The sequence below is a fragment of the Dendrobates tinctorius genome, unplaced genomic scaffold, assembly GCF_039654945.1.
Source record: "Dendrobates tinctorius isolate UK_male_01 unplaced genomic scaffold, ASM3965494v1 ptg000015l, whole genome shotgun sequence".
Classification (NCBI taxonomy): Eukaryota; Metazoa; Chordata; class Amphibia; order Anura; family Dendrobatidae; genus Dendrobates; species Dendrobates tinctorius.
Window position 1 is genome coordinate 55,553,241 of NW_027361683.1, and position 13,281 is coordinate 55,566,521.

Sequence of the window (13,281 nt, forward strand, 5' to 3'; positions counted from 1 at the left end):
AGTGTCAGGTCGGCACCGTTATACTGAATAAAATGATTGATGAAATCCATCTTGTGCCTGTTGTCTAATCTTTATTTTCAGTTTTGAGTTAATGAGATGCTCGTGCTCCAGGGCGACCTGTGGGAGGTCTTCATGTTGTGCTCTGATTAGCTATTCATAATGAAGATTGCTGACAGGTCATTGATCCTTCAGTGACCTTCCCCCTAGTTTGCATAATGAATATTATACACAGCAGCTTGGAAAAAAAACCTTCTGTAGGTAGGCACCGGCAGTGGCGCCTGCGCTGCAGCATGATCGCATATCTATTGTGCATATAATTATTTTGTTTGATCTCATCCTTATAGTCTTAAAAAAAAAATCCGTTTGAAAATGGCGCCGGGCAGTGATCCGATAGCTGCTACTGCGCAGGCGCTGGTGGCACCATCTTGCTAGAGAAAAAAAATCTCCTGCTCCAAGATGGCACTGATGGCGCCTGTGCAGTAGCGGCCTGCGTAGTAGCAGCTATTAGCGATCGCCAATAGCTGCTATTGCGCAGGCGAGAACATTTTTTTTCCACCTCTAAGATGGCACCGCCGGCGTCTGCGCATTAGCAGTGATTGGGGATCACTGCTATTGCGCAGGTGTCATCTTGCTAGATAAAGATGCTTCCTCCAAGATGGTGCCCGCAGTGCCTGCGCAATAGCAGCTATCGGAGCAAGATGGCCCGCCGGTGCTATTTTCAAACAGATTTTTTTTAATGAATATAAGTATAAGATCAGTCAAAATAGTTATATGCACAACAGATTTGCGATCATGCTGTTCATTCTGTAAACTAGGGGGCAGGTCTTTGAGGAATCAGTGACCTGTCATAAGCCATACACATGAATACTTAAGCAGAGCACTACATGAAGACCCCCCACACAGGTCGCCCTGGATCACGAGCATATCATTAACTCAAAATTGAAAGTAAAGATTAAACCACAACCACAAGACGGATTTCATTAACCAAGGTATCATTATAATCAGTATAACGGCGCCGATGTGACCCTGTATGTAGGTTACTGTGCACAATCCTGCTGACAGGTTCTCTTTAAAGGGAATCTGTCACCCCTTTTTTGAGATCTCATATAATGATATCATTCAATTGGGTGTCACATAAGGATTCTCTTAGTACTTTTGCTTCCCCCTGACCCTGCACTTTCATGCATAAATACCTTTTTTATATCGGTTCAGATGTATGTAAACTTCCGCTCTCCGGTCCGCTGGGCGGGGCTTAGTCAACTGCTCCCCCCCTGTCTTGCTCTACACAAGAAGAAATGCGTAGAGAAAGACAGGGAGGGGGGGAGCAGTTGAATAAGCCCCACCCAGCGGACCGGAGAGCGGAAGTTTACATACATCTGAACCGATATAAAAAAGGTATTTATGCATGAAATGTGCGGGGTCAGGGGGAAGCAAAAGTACTAAGAGAATCCTTATGTGACACACAATTGAATGATATCATTATATGAGATCTCAAAAAAGGGGTGACAGATTCCCTTTAAGTGCTTTCATATATGCAGCATTCAGTAGGAGACCTTGGCAACATTACATATTTGATACAATATTTATGCTAAATGTTTTTATAGTGGAAATGCATAAATAAAATTTGAAGCCTACAGATGTTATATTATTTTCATATACTATTTCCATTAAAGAACAATAAAGGAAAATAGTAATACAGTTGAATACACTTGTATCCTTTCTTTGGCTGAGGTCACACGAGCATTTAAATAATCGGTCCATTCTCTTTTTTACTCAGCAGCCGTTAATCATTTAAAGGAGCATTTAAAGTTTCCTATGTTACAGAATTGCAATGTATCCATACAACTTGAATGCCATACTGGCATGCAATTTTTTTTCTCGCACTGTCCGACTTTGGCGTAAAATCACAGCTTGCTGCAGTTTTTTTTACTCACGCTAAATACAGCTGAGAGATTAAAAAAAACGCAGATCTACACTGCCTTACTGAATAACATCAATTCCTTTTTTCTTGGATTCCACTCATTCGAGTTCTACATATATTTGCATTTCTTTCTGCATGAGACAGGCTGATCCCAGGTTACTTATGGTGGTGCCCTCTTATTCCCCTTGATTCCATCTGAGTCATGCATTCATTTGAGTGAGCCATCTCTGTGATTACACTTGTGGTAAAAAAAGAGTAAGCTAAAAGTTCTTTTTTTGCTAGAAACATCTATGCTTTAGCAGCCACAATCAATGGTAGCATCAAAGTTGTTGAAAGAGGAAGGAAGATCTGTTACCCCATCGCCCCACCCCAACGAGATGATCGTGATGTGTCAATTGGTTGGTATGGCAACTACAGGCCTAAAAGTGGGTCTGCATGGCAGCAAAATTTTAACAGACAGGAATATGACATTGCACTGCACAGGTAAGTAAAAAAAAAAAAAAAAAAAAAAAAAATATCACACGTTCAAGTCACCTTGTGGAAGTCATAAATACTGTATAACAAAAAATAAGCATAAAAACACCAAATCCGTTTATATGTGAGGTGGTGGGATATATGCCGCTGACCATCCCCTACCATTAACCGCTTGCATGTAATATGCAGCTGATATTTTGTTAGTAATGTAGAATTGACAATATTATTTCCTGCAGTACTAATCACCAACCATAGGAGGCCACTGTTTCCACTTCAACTAATTGATGACTCTGTCTTAAAGGGAACACGTCAGCAGCCTTAGGCTACTTTCACACTAGTGTCAGACGACGGACGACACAATGCATCGTTTTGGCGAAAAAACGCATCCTGCAAAGTTGCCCGCAGGATGCGTTTTTTCTCCATAGACTTGTATTAGCGTCGCATTGCGATGTATGGCCACACGTCACATCCGTCGTGCGATGAATGCGTCGTGTTTTGGCGACCGCGACGCACACAAAAACGTTACATGTAACTTTTTTTGTACGTCGTGTCCGCCATTTTCGACCGCGCATGCGTGGCCGAAACTCCGCCCCCTCCTCCCTGAACATTACAATGGGGCAGCGGATGCGTTGAAAAACTGCATCCGCTGCCCCCGCTGTGCAAAACTTTCACAGCGTGCGACGGTACGTCGGCACGACGCAGTGCGACGTCCGTCGCTAGTGTGAAAGTAGCCTTACCCGCAGTAACCTTCAAAGTGTCAGATCGACGCCTTTATACTGATTAAAATGATACCTGGGTTGATTAAATCAATCTTGTAGTTGTTTAACCCCTTTCCTACATTGGACGTAATATTCGGTCCATGTGACCTGGGCCCTAAGTCCCATGGACGGAATATTATGTCATAGCTATCTGCGGCTCCCACGTGGTGAGCGCCGCTGATCGCGGCCGGGTGTCAGCTGATTATCACAGCTGACACCCGACACAATGTGTCAGGGGCAGTCACGGACCGCCCCCGACACATTAACCCCTTGCACACCGCGATCAAACACGATCGCGGTGTACCGGGGGTTAAAGGGAAGCATCGGCAGGGAGGGGGCTCCCTCCGTGCTTCCCTGAGCCCCCCACAGCAGCGCAATTTGCAGCGCTGCTGTGGGGAGCTGCTGTGGGGGGCTCTTTCCCTGCAGGTCCCCGAATCCAAGATGGTGACGGGGACCTTTGGGGGCCTGCAGGGAGCTGACTTCCTCAGTGCCTGCAAAGCGCAGGCATGAGGAAGTCTGCGTCTATGCCTGTGACAGATCGCTGATCGGTCACTGTGATGTGACCGATCAGCGATCTGTCACAGGACAGTTATGTCCCCCCTGGGACAATGTAATAAAGTAAAAAAAAAAAAAAAGTGTAAAAATAATTTTTTAGAAAATCGCTAAATTAATTAAAAAAAAAATATTCCCTAATAAATTCATTTTTTGGAAATAAAAAAAAAACAACAATAAAAGTACACATATTTGTTATCGCTGCGTCCGTAATGACCCGCCCTATAAAACTGTCCCATTAGTTAACCCATTTAGCGAACCTCTTAAAAAATAAAAAACAAAGCAAAAAATAATGATTTATTATCATACCGCCGAACAAAAAGTGAAATAACGCGCGATCAAAAAGACGCATATAAATATCCATGGTACCACTGAAAACATCAAAATTATAGCTCGCAGAATAAAGCAATGCAAAAATAATTATTTTTTATATAAAATTGTTTTCATTGCATTAAAGCGCCAAAACATAAAAAAACCTAAATGAGCCATCACTGTAACCGTACCGACCCGAACAATAAAACCGCTTTATCAATTTTACCGCAGGCGGAACGGTGTAAACGCACCCCCCAAAAGAAATTCATGAAGCGCTGGTTTTTGTTCATTCCGCGTCTCAAAAATCAGAATAAAAAGAGATCAAAAGATGTCACGTGCCCGAAAATTATACCAATAAAAACATCAACTCGTCCCGCAAAAAATAAGACCTCACATAACTTGGTGGGTCAAAATATGGAAAAATTATAGCTCTCAGTATGTGGTGAGGCAAAAACTATTTTTACAATAAAAAGCATCTTTTAGCGTGTGACAGCTGCCAAAAATAAAAACCGCCATAAATAGTAAATTAAACCCCCCATTATCACCCCCTTAGTTAGGGAAAAATAATAAAATTAAAAGAAAATTTATTTATTTCCATTTTCCCATTAGGGTTAGGGCTAGGGTTAGGGCTAGGGTTAGGGTTAAGGCTAGAGTTAGGGCTGAGATTAGGGTTAGGGGTGTGTTGGGGTTAGGGTTGGAGTTATAATTGGGGGGTTTCCACTGTTTGGGCACATCAGGTGGTCTCCAAATGCAACATGGCGTCTGATCTCAATTCCAGCCAATTCTGCGTTGAAAAAGTCAAATGGTGCCCCCTCCCTTCTAAGCTCTGCCTTGCGCCCAAACAGTGTTTTACCCCCACATATAGGGTATCAGCCTACTCAGGACAAATTGCAAAACAACTTTTGCGGTCCAATTTCTCCTGTTACCCTTAGGAAAATAAAAAATTGGGAGCAAAAATATCATTTTTGTGGAAAAAAAGATTTTTTTATTTTCACGCCCGGGCGTTATAAACTTCTGTGAAGCACTTGGGGGTTCAAAGTGCTCACCACGCATCTAGATAAGTTCCGTGGGGGGGTCTAGTTTCCAAAATGGGGTCACTTGTGGGGGGTTTCCACTGTTTAGGTACATCAGGGGCTCTCCAAAAGCAACATGACACCCGCAGACCATTCCATCAAAGTCTGCATTCCAAAACATCGCTACTTCCCTTCCGAGCCCCGACGTGTGCCCATACAGTAGCTTTCTCCCATATATGGGGTATCAGCGTACTCAGGACAAATTGGACAACAACTTTTGGGGTCCAATTTCTCCTGTTACCTTTGGGAAAATAAAAAAATTGGTGACTAAAAGATCATGTTTGTGGAAAAAATACGATTTTTTTATTTTCACGCCCGGGCGTTATAAACTTCTGTGAAGCACTGGGGGGTCAAAGTGCTCACCACACATCTAGATAAGTTCCTTGGGGGGTCTAGTTTCCAAAATGGTGTCATTTGTGGGGGGTTTCCACTGTTTTGGTACATCAGGGGCTTTCCAAACGCGACATGGTGTCCGATCTCAATTCCAGCCAAAAAGTCAAATGGTGCTGCTTCCCTTCTGAGCTCTGCCATGCACACAAATAGTCATTTACACCCACATATGGGGTATCAGCGTACTCAGGACAAATTGCACAATAACTTTTAGGGTCTAGTTACCCTTGGGAAAATAAAAATTGGGGGTGAATCGATCATTTATGTGGAAAAAATATGATTTTTTAATTGTACCGCTGTACGTTATAAACTTCTGTGAAGCCATTCCGAGCTCTGCCATGCGCCCAAATAGTGGTTTACCCCCACATGTGGGGTATCAGCACCCTCAGGACAAATTGCTAAATAACTTTTAGGGTCCTGTTACCCTTGGGAAAATAAAAATTGAGGGTGAAAAGATCATTTTTGTGGAAAAAATATGATTTTTTAATTGTACGACTGTACGTTATAAACTTCTGTGAAGCCCTTGGGGGTTCAAAGTTCTCACCACATATCTAGATAAGTTCCTTGGGGGGTCTAGTTTCCAAAATGGGGTCACTTGTGGGGGGTTTCCACTGTTTAGGTACATCAGGGGCTTTCCAAACGTGACATGGCGTCCAATCTGAATTCCAGCCAATTTTGCATTGAAAAAGTCAAATGGCGCTCCTTCCATTCTGAGCTCTGCCATGCGCCGAAACAGTGCTTCCCCCCACATATCAGGTATTAGCATACTCAGGACAAATTGAGCAATAACTTTTCCAGTCCAATTTCTCCTGTTACCCTTGGTAAAATAAAAAAAAATTGAACCTGAAGTATTTTTTTTGTGAAAAAAAGTTAAATGTTAATTTTTTTTTTACATATTCAAAAAAATTCCTGTGACGTACCTGAAGGGTTAATAAACTTTTTGAATGTGGTTTTGAGCACCTTAAGGGGTGCAGTTTTTAGAATGGTGTCACTTTTGGGTATTTTCTATCATATAGACCCCTCAAAGTGGCTTCAAATGTGATGTGGTCCGTAAACATAAAATGTTGTTGCAAAAATGAGAAATCGCTGGTCAACTTTTAACCCTTGTAACTTCCTAACAAAAAAAAAAAATTTGGTTCCAAAATTGTGCTGATGTAAAGTAAACATGTGGGAAATGTTATTTATTAAGTTTTTTGTGTACTGTATCTCTGTGATTTAAGGGCATAAAAATTCAAAAGTTGGAAAATTGCGAAATTTTAAAAATTTTCGGCAAATTTCCATTTTTTTCACAAATAAACGCAAGTTATTTGAAGGAAATTTTACCACTAACATGAAGTACAATATGTCACGAGAAAACAATGTCAGAATCACTGGGATCCATGGAAGCATTTCAGAGTTATTACCTCATAAAGGGACAGTGGTCAGAGTTGTAAAAATTGGCCCGTGCAAACCACTCTTGGTAGTGAAGGGGTTAATCTTTATTTTCAGTTTTGAGGTTATGGTATGCCCGTGCTTTGGGGAGGCCTGTAGAGGGCACTGCTTACATATGCATCTGTATGGCTTCTAACAGGTCACTGATCCCTCAGTGACCTGCGCCATAGTTTACATAATGAATATTGGAAAAAAGATCCCCTTCTATAGGCAGTTACAGATAGCTGCAATTGTGCAAGCGCCGGCAATGCCATGTTGCTAGAGAAAAAAAACATTTCCCGCTCCAAGGTGGCTCCATCAGCGCCTGCGCAGTAGCAGCAACTAGCAAATCGCTGCTACTTTGCTGGCGCCAGTGGCACCATCATGGAGCAGGAATTTATTTTTTTTTCCTCTACAAAGATGGCGCCGCCAGTGCCTGTGCAGTAGCAGCTATTGGATCGGCCGGTGCCATTTTGAAATAGATTTTTTTTTGAATTTCAGGATAACCTCAAACAAATGAATTATACGCACATAATCACATTATATATGCGATTAGGCTGCAGCACGTGCACCACTGCCTGCTTGCAGAAGTGTTTTTTTTCTACAAGATATATATGTTAAGGTGACTAATAGCTGTGTAATCGATGGGAGGTATGTGTCACAGTGATGTCTGCTTCCTGAGATGCAACCCGGAGTATTTTGCTTCAGTACATGTGAGCACTAAGATGCCATTTAGTGCACCTGGGTCCAGGTTGCAGGTAGCTATGAGAGATGGGCTGGTCTGGCTACCTACATACCTCACATGTGGGTGTGGTTACAGCTTATGTAATGGAGGCTGTTGTTTGGCACATGGTCAGTGGCTGGAGGTGGGGAGACTTCCATTGTCTGTTTTCTGTCCCCACTAAATGAGTCAGGCTCTTGTAGCTATAAAGGCAGATAAACCGCTATACCGGGGTCTGTTATGATTAGGTAACCGAGGAGGATAGCAGGTGAATAGGCTAGGTAACCAGATAACCAGAGAGGTTGGTAGCTTAGTGGATTGCAGACCCCTAAACTTTACGACACAACTAGAATTAACCGCGGGACGTACCTACGATGCCCTAGACGCCTCGTCACAACCAAAGAATTAACTAAGGCTAAAGAGAGAAATGGGAAAGCTAAGCTGCCCTGGAGTAGAACCCCAAAGGAATAGATAGCCCCCGAACATATATTGCCGGTGATACAAGATGAGGCACAAAACACAGGCCGAAAATAGAGTAAGCAAATGATTGGGCCACAACTTTCTAGATAGAACAGGACAGAAAAGGATACTGTCTTCAATCACACAAAAAACCCTAAGAAAAATCCAACATGTCTGATATGCAAAAATACTGAGGCCACACGACCTCTCCCCCACTAAACCAGAACTCTGGTGTGAACTGGACACAAAACAAAGATACTGATATAACAGGAGATTAGAGATACAGAAAAGACTGACACAAGCTGTGGCATATGAAACAGAGTCCAGCACAGGTCCCAACAGGGAACCCAGCTGAACTCACACCAGCAGAGCAAAAATCAGAGAACAGCAAAAATGAATCAAAATGCAAAAAAGATTCAAGCAGACAAATAACTTATCTGAAAGATGCAGGACGGAGCAGGAGGCAAGCATACTTCCAAAATGCTCAGGAAGCAAACCAAATCACAGGCAACAACTGAGGGAAGATTGCTGACTTAAATCTCTCCAGTCTGTAACGCTTGACCACCAATCATCATCCTCAGGTGATTGACTTCTGTCAGCCAGACCAGCTCCATTTCCAGCAGCAACCACCAGAGGGAGCCCACACTCAGAAGCCAGGCCAAAGGTGTTCACAACAGGGGTCCAATACGGAGATTGTGGTTGAGTCTGTGCTTTTATTGAACATGATAGTATATTGGCACTGTGAAACTGTAATCAATCATATGCATACAATCAGTGCATAATACAGCAGAAACACATACTACATGTGTTGTATATTATGCATGAACATTTACAAAGCTAGTAACTGACCTAGGGATACAATTGACTAAGCTAGGCTAACATTAAAGCAGAAATTAACTATACAAAGCATAAATACATACCGGCAATGCAATCGCAAAGGGGATGTAATGGAGAAATCTTTCCTTGAATGCAGCGTGAAGGAAATGGAGGCTGAACTACCATAATGCATTGTGAAAATGGGAGGAGATTCAGACATAAGAAATAGAAAATAGGACCGCAAACATGACTCAGGCCGCTAGAGAGAGCCAAAACACTACAGACAAATAAAGATTATGAATATACAAGTTTTCCTATATTCTTACTAATGAATAACTGCAAAATTTTGCAAACAAATGAGAGATAACAAATTAGATGTCAGACAGAACACTCCCTGGTCACTATCCCTTACTTCTGAAGGCAACAGTAGGACTAGTTCAGATACTGGTCTGAAAATTGTCTTAGGTTCATTCCCTTTGGTCATCCTTAGTTCAACTTTGCTGACGTTGCTGTCCTTGTTCGGGAACGTTGCAGTAACTAGACCAAGCGGCCACTGGTTCCAGTGAATATGACAGTCTTTCACAAGAACAAGGTCACTTATGCTAAGATTAGGCCTAGTAGATTGCCACTTTGTTCCTGGCTGCAGGACAGACAAATATTGTTTGTGCCACCTATCCCAGAAAGTATTTGCAAGACATTATACATGTCTACATTGGCGCTTCTAGAGGTCCTTAGCGTCGACTCCTCATGGAGGGGCACTGGACAGTCCTGTTTTCTGGGTAACTAGAGTAGCTGGGGTAATTGAGGGTGGATTTCAGCATCCGAGTCCTCCCCTACTAGTTCAAAGGTTTCCAGAAAACGTTCAGTGTCCAATAGTTTTGGTCCAGAGAGCCATGTTATGCTTCCTAATCAACTTGCATCAACTGCTCTAGATGCATGATCTGCGAGATTCTGGTCCGAGGGTATGTTGTTATGAATGGGTCACCGAGGAGGAAAACTAAACAAGCTAACTCACAGAAAACCAGAGAGGTTGGTAACTATGCAGATTGCAGACCCCTGATCCTAACCACACAACTAGCAGCAGCCGTGGAGCGTTCCTACGATGAATCTAGATGCCTCGTCACAGCCGGAGGACTAAATAAGCCTAAAGCAAGAAAAGGGGAAAACTAACTGCCCCAGAGCAGACCCCAAAGGAATAGACAGCCCCCACACATGTATTGATGGTGAAACAAGATGAAAACACAAACACAGGCAAGAAAATAGGCTGAGCAAACGATGGGGCCCGGCTGACTAAACAGGACAGGAAAGGAAAGACACTGTCTGCAATCTGCCCAAAAAACCCTACAAAAATAATGTCCAACACTTCTGATAACAAAATTAACCCTGAAGTCACTAGACTTCTCCCACTATATCAGCACTCTGAAATATTCTGAGACAGAGCAAAAAAAAAAAGAGGCCAATCTAATAAGGGACAAAAAGCAAGTTGGCAAATACAGATAAATAAGAGTGGAAATTCAGCACAGCCCCAGCCGGGGCTGGCTGACCACACAAAAAACTGAATAGACAAACAAAATCAAGTGTCAACATTAGCAGAAACACTTAGCTTGAGATGACTGGAACAGAGCTGAAAACCAAGAACTGAAAAGCCAGAAGGAATCACCAGCACCAGAATAGGGCATCGGCTGTCTTAAATCCAGTCTGAGATTCCAGAGATTCAATCGTTATCCTCATCATCAGGTGGCAGATCTCTACTAGTTAAATCAACCTCACCACCCCCTGTTACCACCAGAGGGAGCCCGGAAGGAGAACTCATAACTGGTAGACCAGAAAATGAGTTCACAACAGTATGTAATGCCACTGTTTTGGAAGAACTGATCTAATTCATAGCACTCTGTTATTGACATACAGTAAACATAGAATCGCCTGGTTTTGTTGTGAATATATCCCAGGACTACTTTGCTGTCTGAGTAGAATTGGCCTGTGTCAGTTTGATATCCATCTCGGATGCGATGAAATCTGCTAACTCAACGGCTAAGACTGCGGCACAAAATTCTAACCTGGGTATAGTGTGCTCTGGTTGTGATGCGAGTTCAGCCTTCCCCATAACAACCCAATGTGGCGCTGACATATGGAGTCTACAGTTTTGAGATAGGCAACAACAGCAATTGCTTTGACAGAAGCATCTGCAAATACATACAGTTTTTGGCTTTGGATTTCTGTAGAGAGTAAGGAGGTTTATGGTCTTGGCACCTTCAGGTTGCAGAGGGCTGCTAAAGAGTTCTTCCATCCTTCCCACTGGATCAGGTGGCAGAGGTGCATTCCAGTCAGACGTTTCCCTAGTTAAGTCTCTTAGTAGGGCCTTGTCTTGTTTAGTGACAGGAGCTGCAAAACCCAAGGGATCTGTAGATGATGGACAGGACACCTCTACTTGTGAAAGGCTTTTCTTCCTGGCAGACCTGAAAGGTGAAAGTGTCTGACTGTAGATTCCAGAGAAGCCCGAGGCTGCGTTGTATTGGTGCAGGGTCTGACCTCAAGTCCAGGTCTCTGAGACCGTTACATAAGTCCTGAGAAGGGAATGTTTCCATGAGTCCTTGGCTGTTTGAGGCTATTTTGCGAAGCCTGAGGTTCGAGCAGGCAAGCATCTCCAGGGCTCTCCTGAGAAGACTGATGGTAGTCTCATTTGAAGATATGGCTTTCAGACAGTCGTCAATATAAACGTCTTTTTCTATGAATTGTTTGACATCTGGTCCATATTCTGTTTCTCCTTCTTGAACCGACCTTTTGAGTGCGTAAATGGTGACTGCAGGTGAAGGACTGTTGACAAATATAATAATAATAATCTTTATATAGCACTAACATATTCCACAGCACTTTACAGTTTGCACTTATCATCACTGTCCCCGATGGGGCTCACAATCTACATTCCCTATAAGTATGTCTTTTGGGTGTGGGAGGAAACCCACACAAACACAGGGAGAACATTCAAACTCCTTGCAGATGTTGTCTTTGGTGGGATTCGAACCCATGAACCACTGAGCCACGGTATGCACCGTATGTGCACTCTCATGCGATACTCTGTGACATCTATAGTAGGATCATGGTCTCTGTACCAGAAGAATCTTAGCAAGTTCCTGTCTCTCTCTCTCTCACACAATGGAACATTTGCTGGATGTCAGCGATGAAGGCAATGGAATCCTTATGGAAACGCATAAGTACTCCCAGCAGTTTGTTATTGAGGTCTGGTCCTGTCTGTAGAACGTCATTCAGGGAGACATCATCAAACTTAGCACTGGAATCAAACACTACTCTAATCTGGCCTGGTTTCTTAGGGTGGTATACACTAAACATGGGTAGGAACCAGCATTCTTCAGTCTTTGAGAGTGGGAGCTAGCTCTGCATGACAGTTTTTGAAAATCTTTGACATGAAGGAGAAAAAGTGATCTTTCATCTCTGGTTTCTTTTGCAGATTATGATTGAGAGAGGAGAAACGTTTTAATGCCTGATTTCTGTTGCTCGGTAGACATGGTCTGGTTATGAAGGGAAGATGTGCGACCAAGCTGTTGGTCTCATCTTTAACAAGTCCCTTGTCCATTACCTCTAAGAACAACTTGTCCTCTACTGACATTGCCACTTGGTTTTCCTGCTTAGTTCTCGGGAAGACTGTGCACCCTAACTGATCCTTGTAGCTTCCCGACACTATACTGCTGCCGTGAGTAAAGTCTATTAAATGATTGGGCAGTTGGATGCTGTGTGGTAGTTCTGACATGAAACTCGTTATTACAAGGTTGAAAAAGAGTTGGGAGTCCTTTCTCCAATTTATTTGTCAGCATGCTTGTCACAGCAGATGGGGCGTGCATGCGTCCCAAGTAGAGATGAGCGACTTTTCCTTTTTTCGGGTCGAGTCGTGTTTCATGAAACCCGACTTTTTAAAAAGTCGGTTCGAACGAAATCGTCCGACTATAGGGAAAAGTCGGGGTCCGACTGAAACACGAAACCCAATGCAAGTCAATGGGGAAGCAAAGTCGGCAGGGAGTGGAGGACAGTAAACACACCTACAGTGCCCATTTCAATGCCAACGACATCAATTCTTATTACTTAAGCTTGGCAACCTTAATTTACTTTATAATAATAGTTACGCATTGAAAACTGGGGGTTATTTGGCTAAAGTTGTGGGGGGGTAGGGCTGGCGCCAGGTTTTCATGTGCCCTGGGCCAAAGAGTGTCAGTGCGCCCTTTTAACACATACCACAATTCATAATGCTCTGATATGGCACAGAAATATAGGTATAGTACAATGAAAAATACTTCACTGCTTACATGACATGACTGATATCTATTTTAAATTCTACAATAGCTAAAAAACCGGACAGTATATTACTCCATACAGTATTATGGC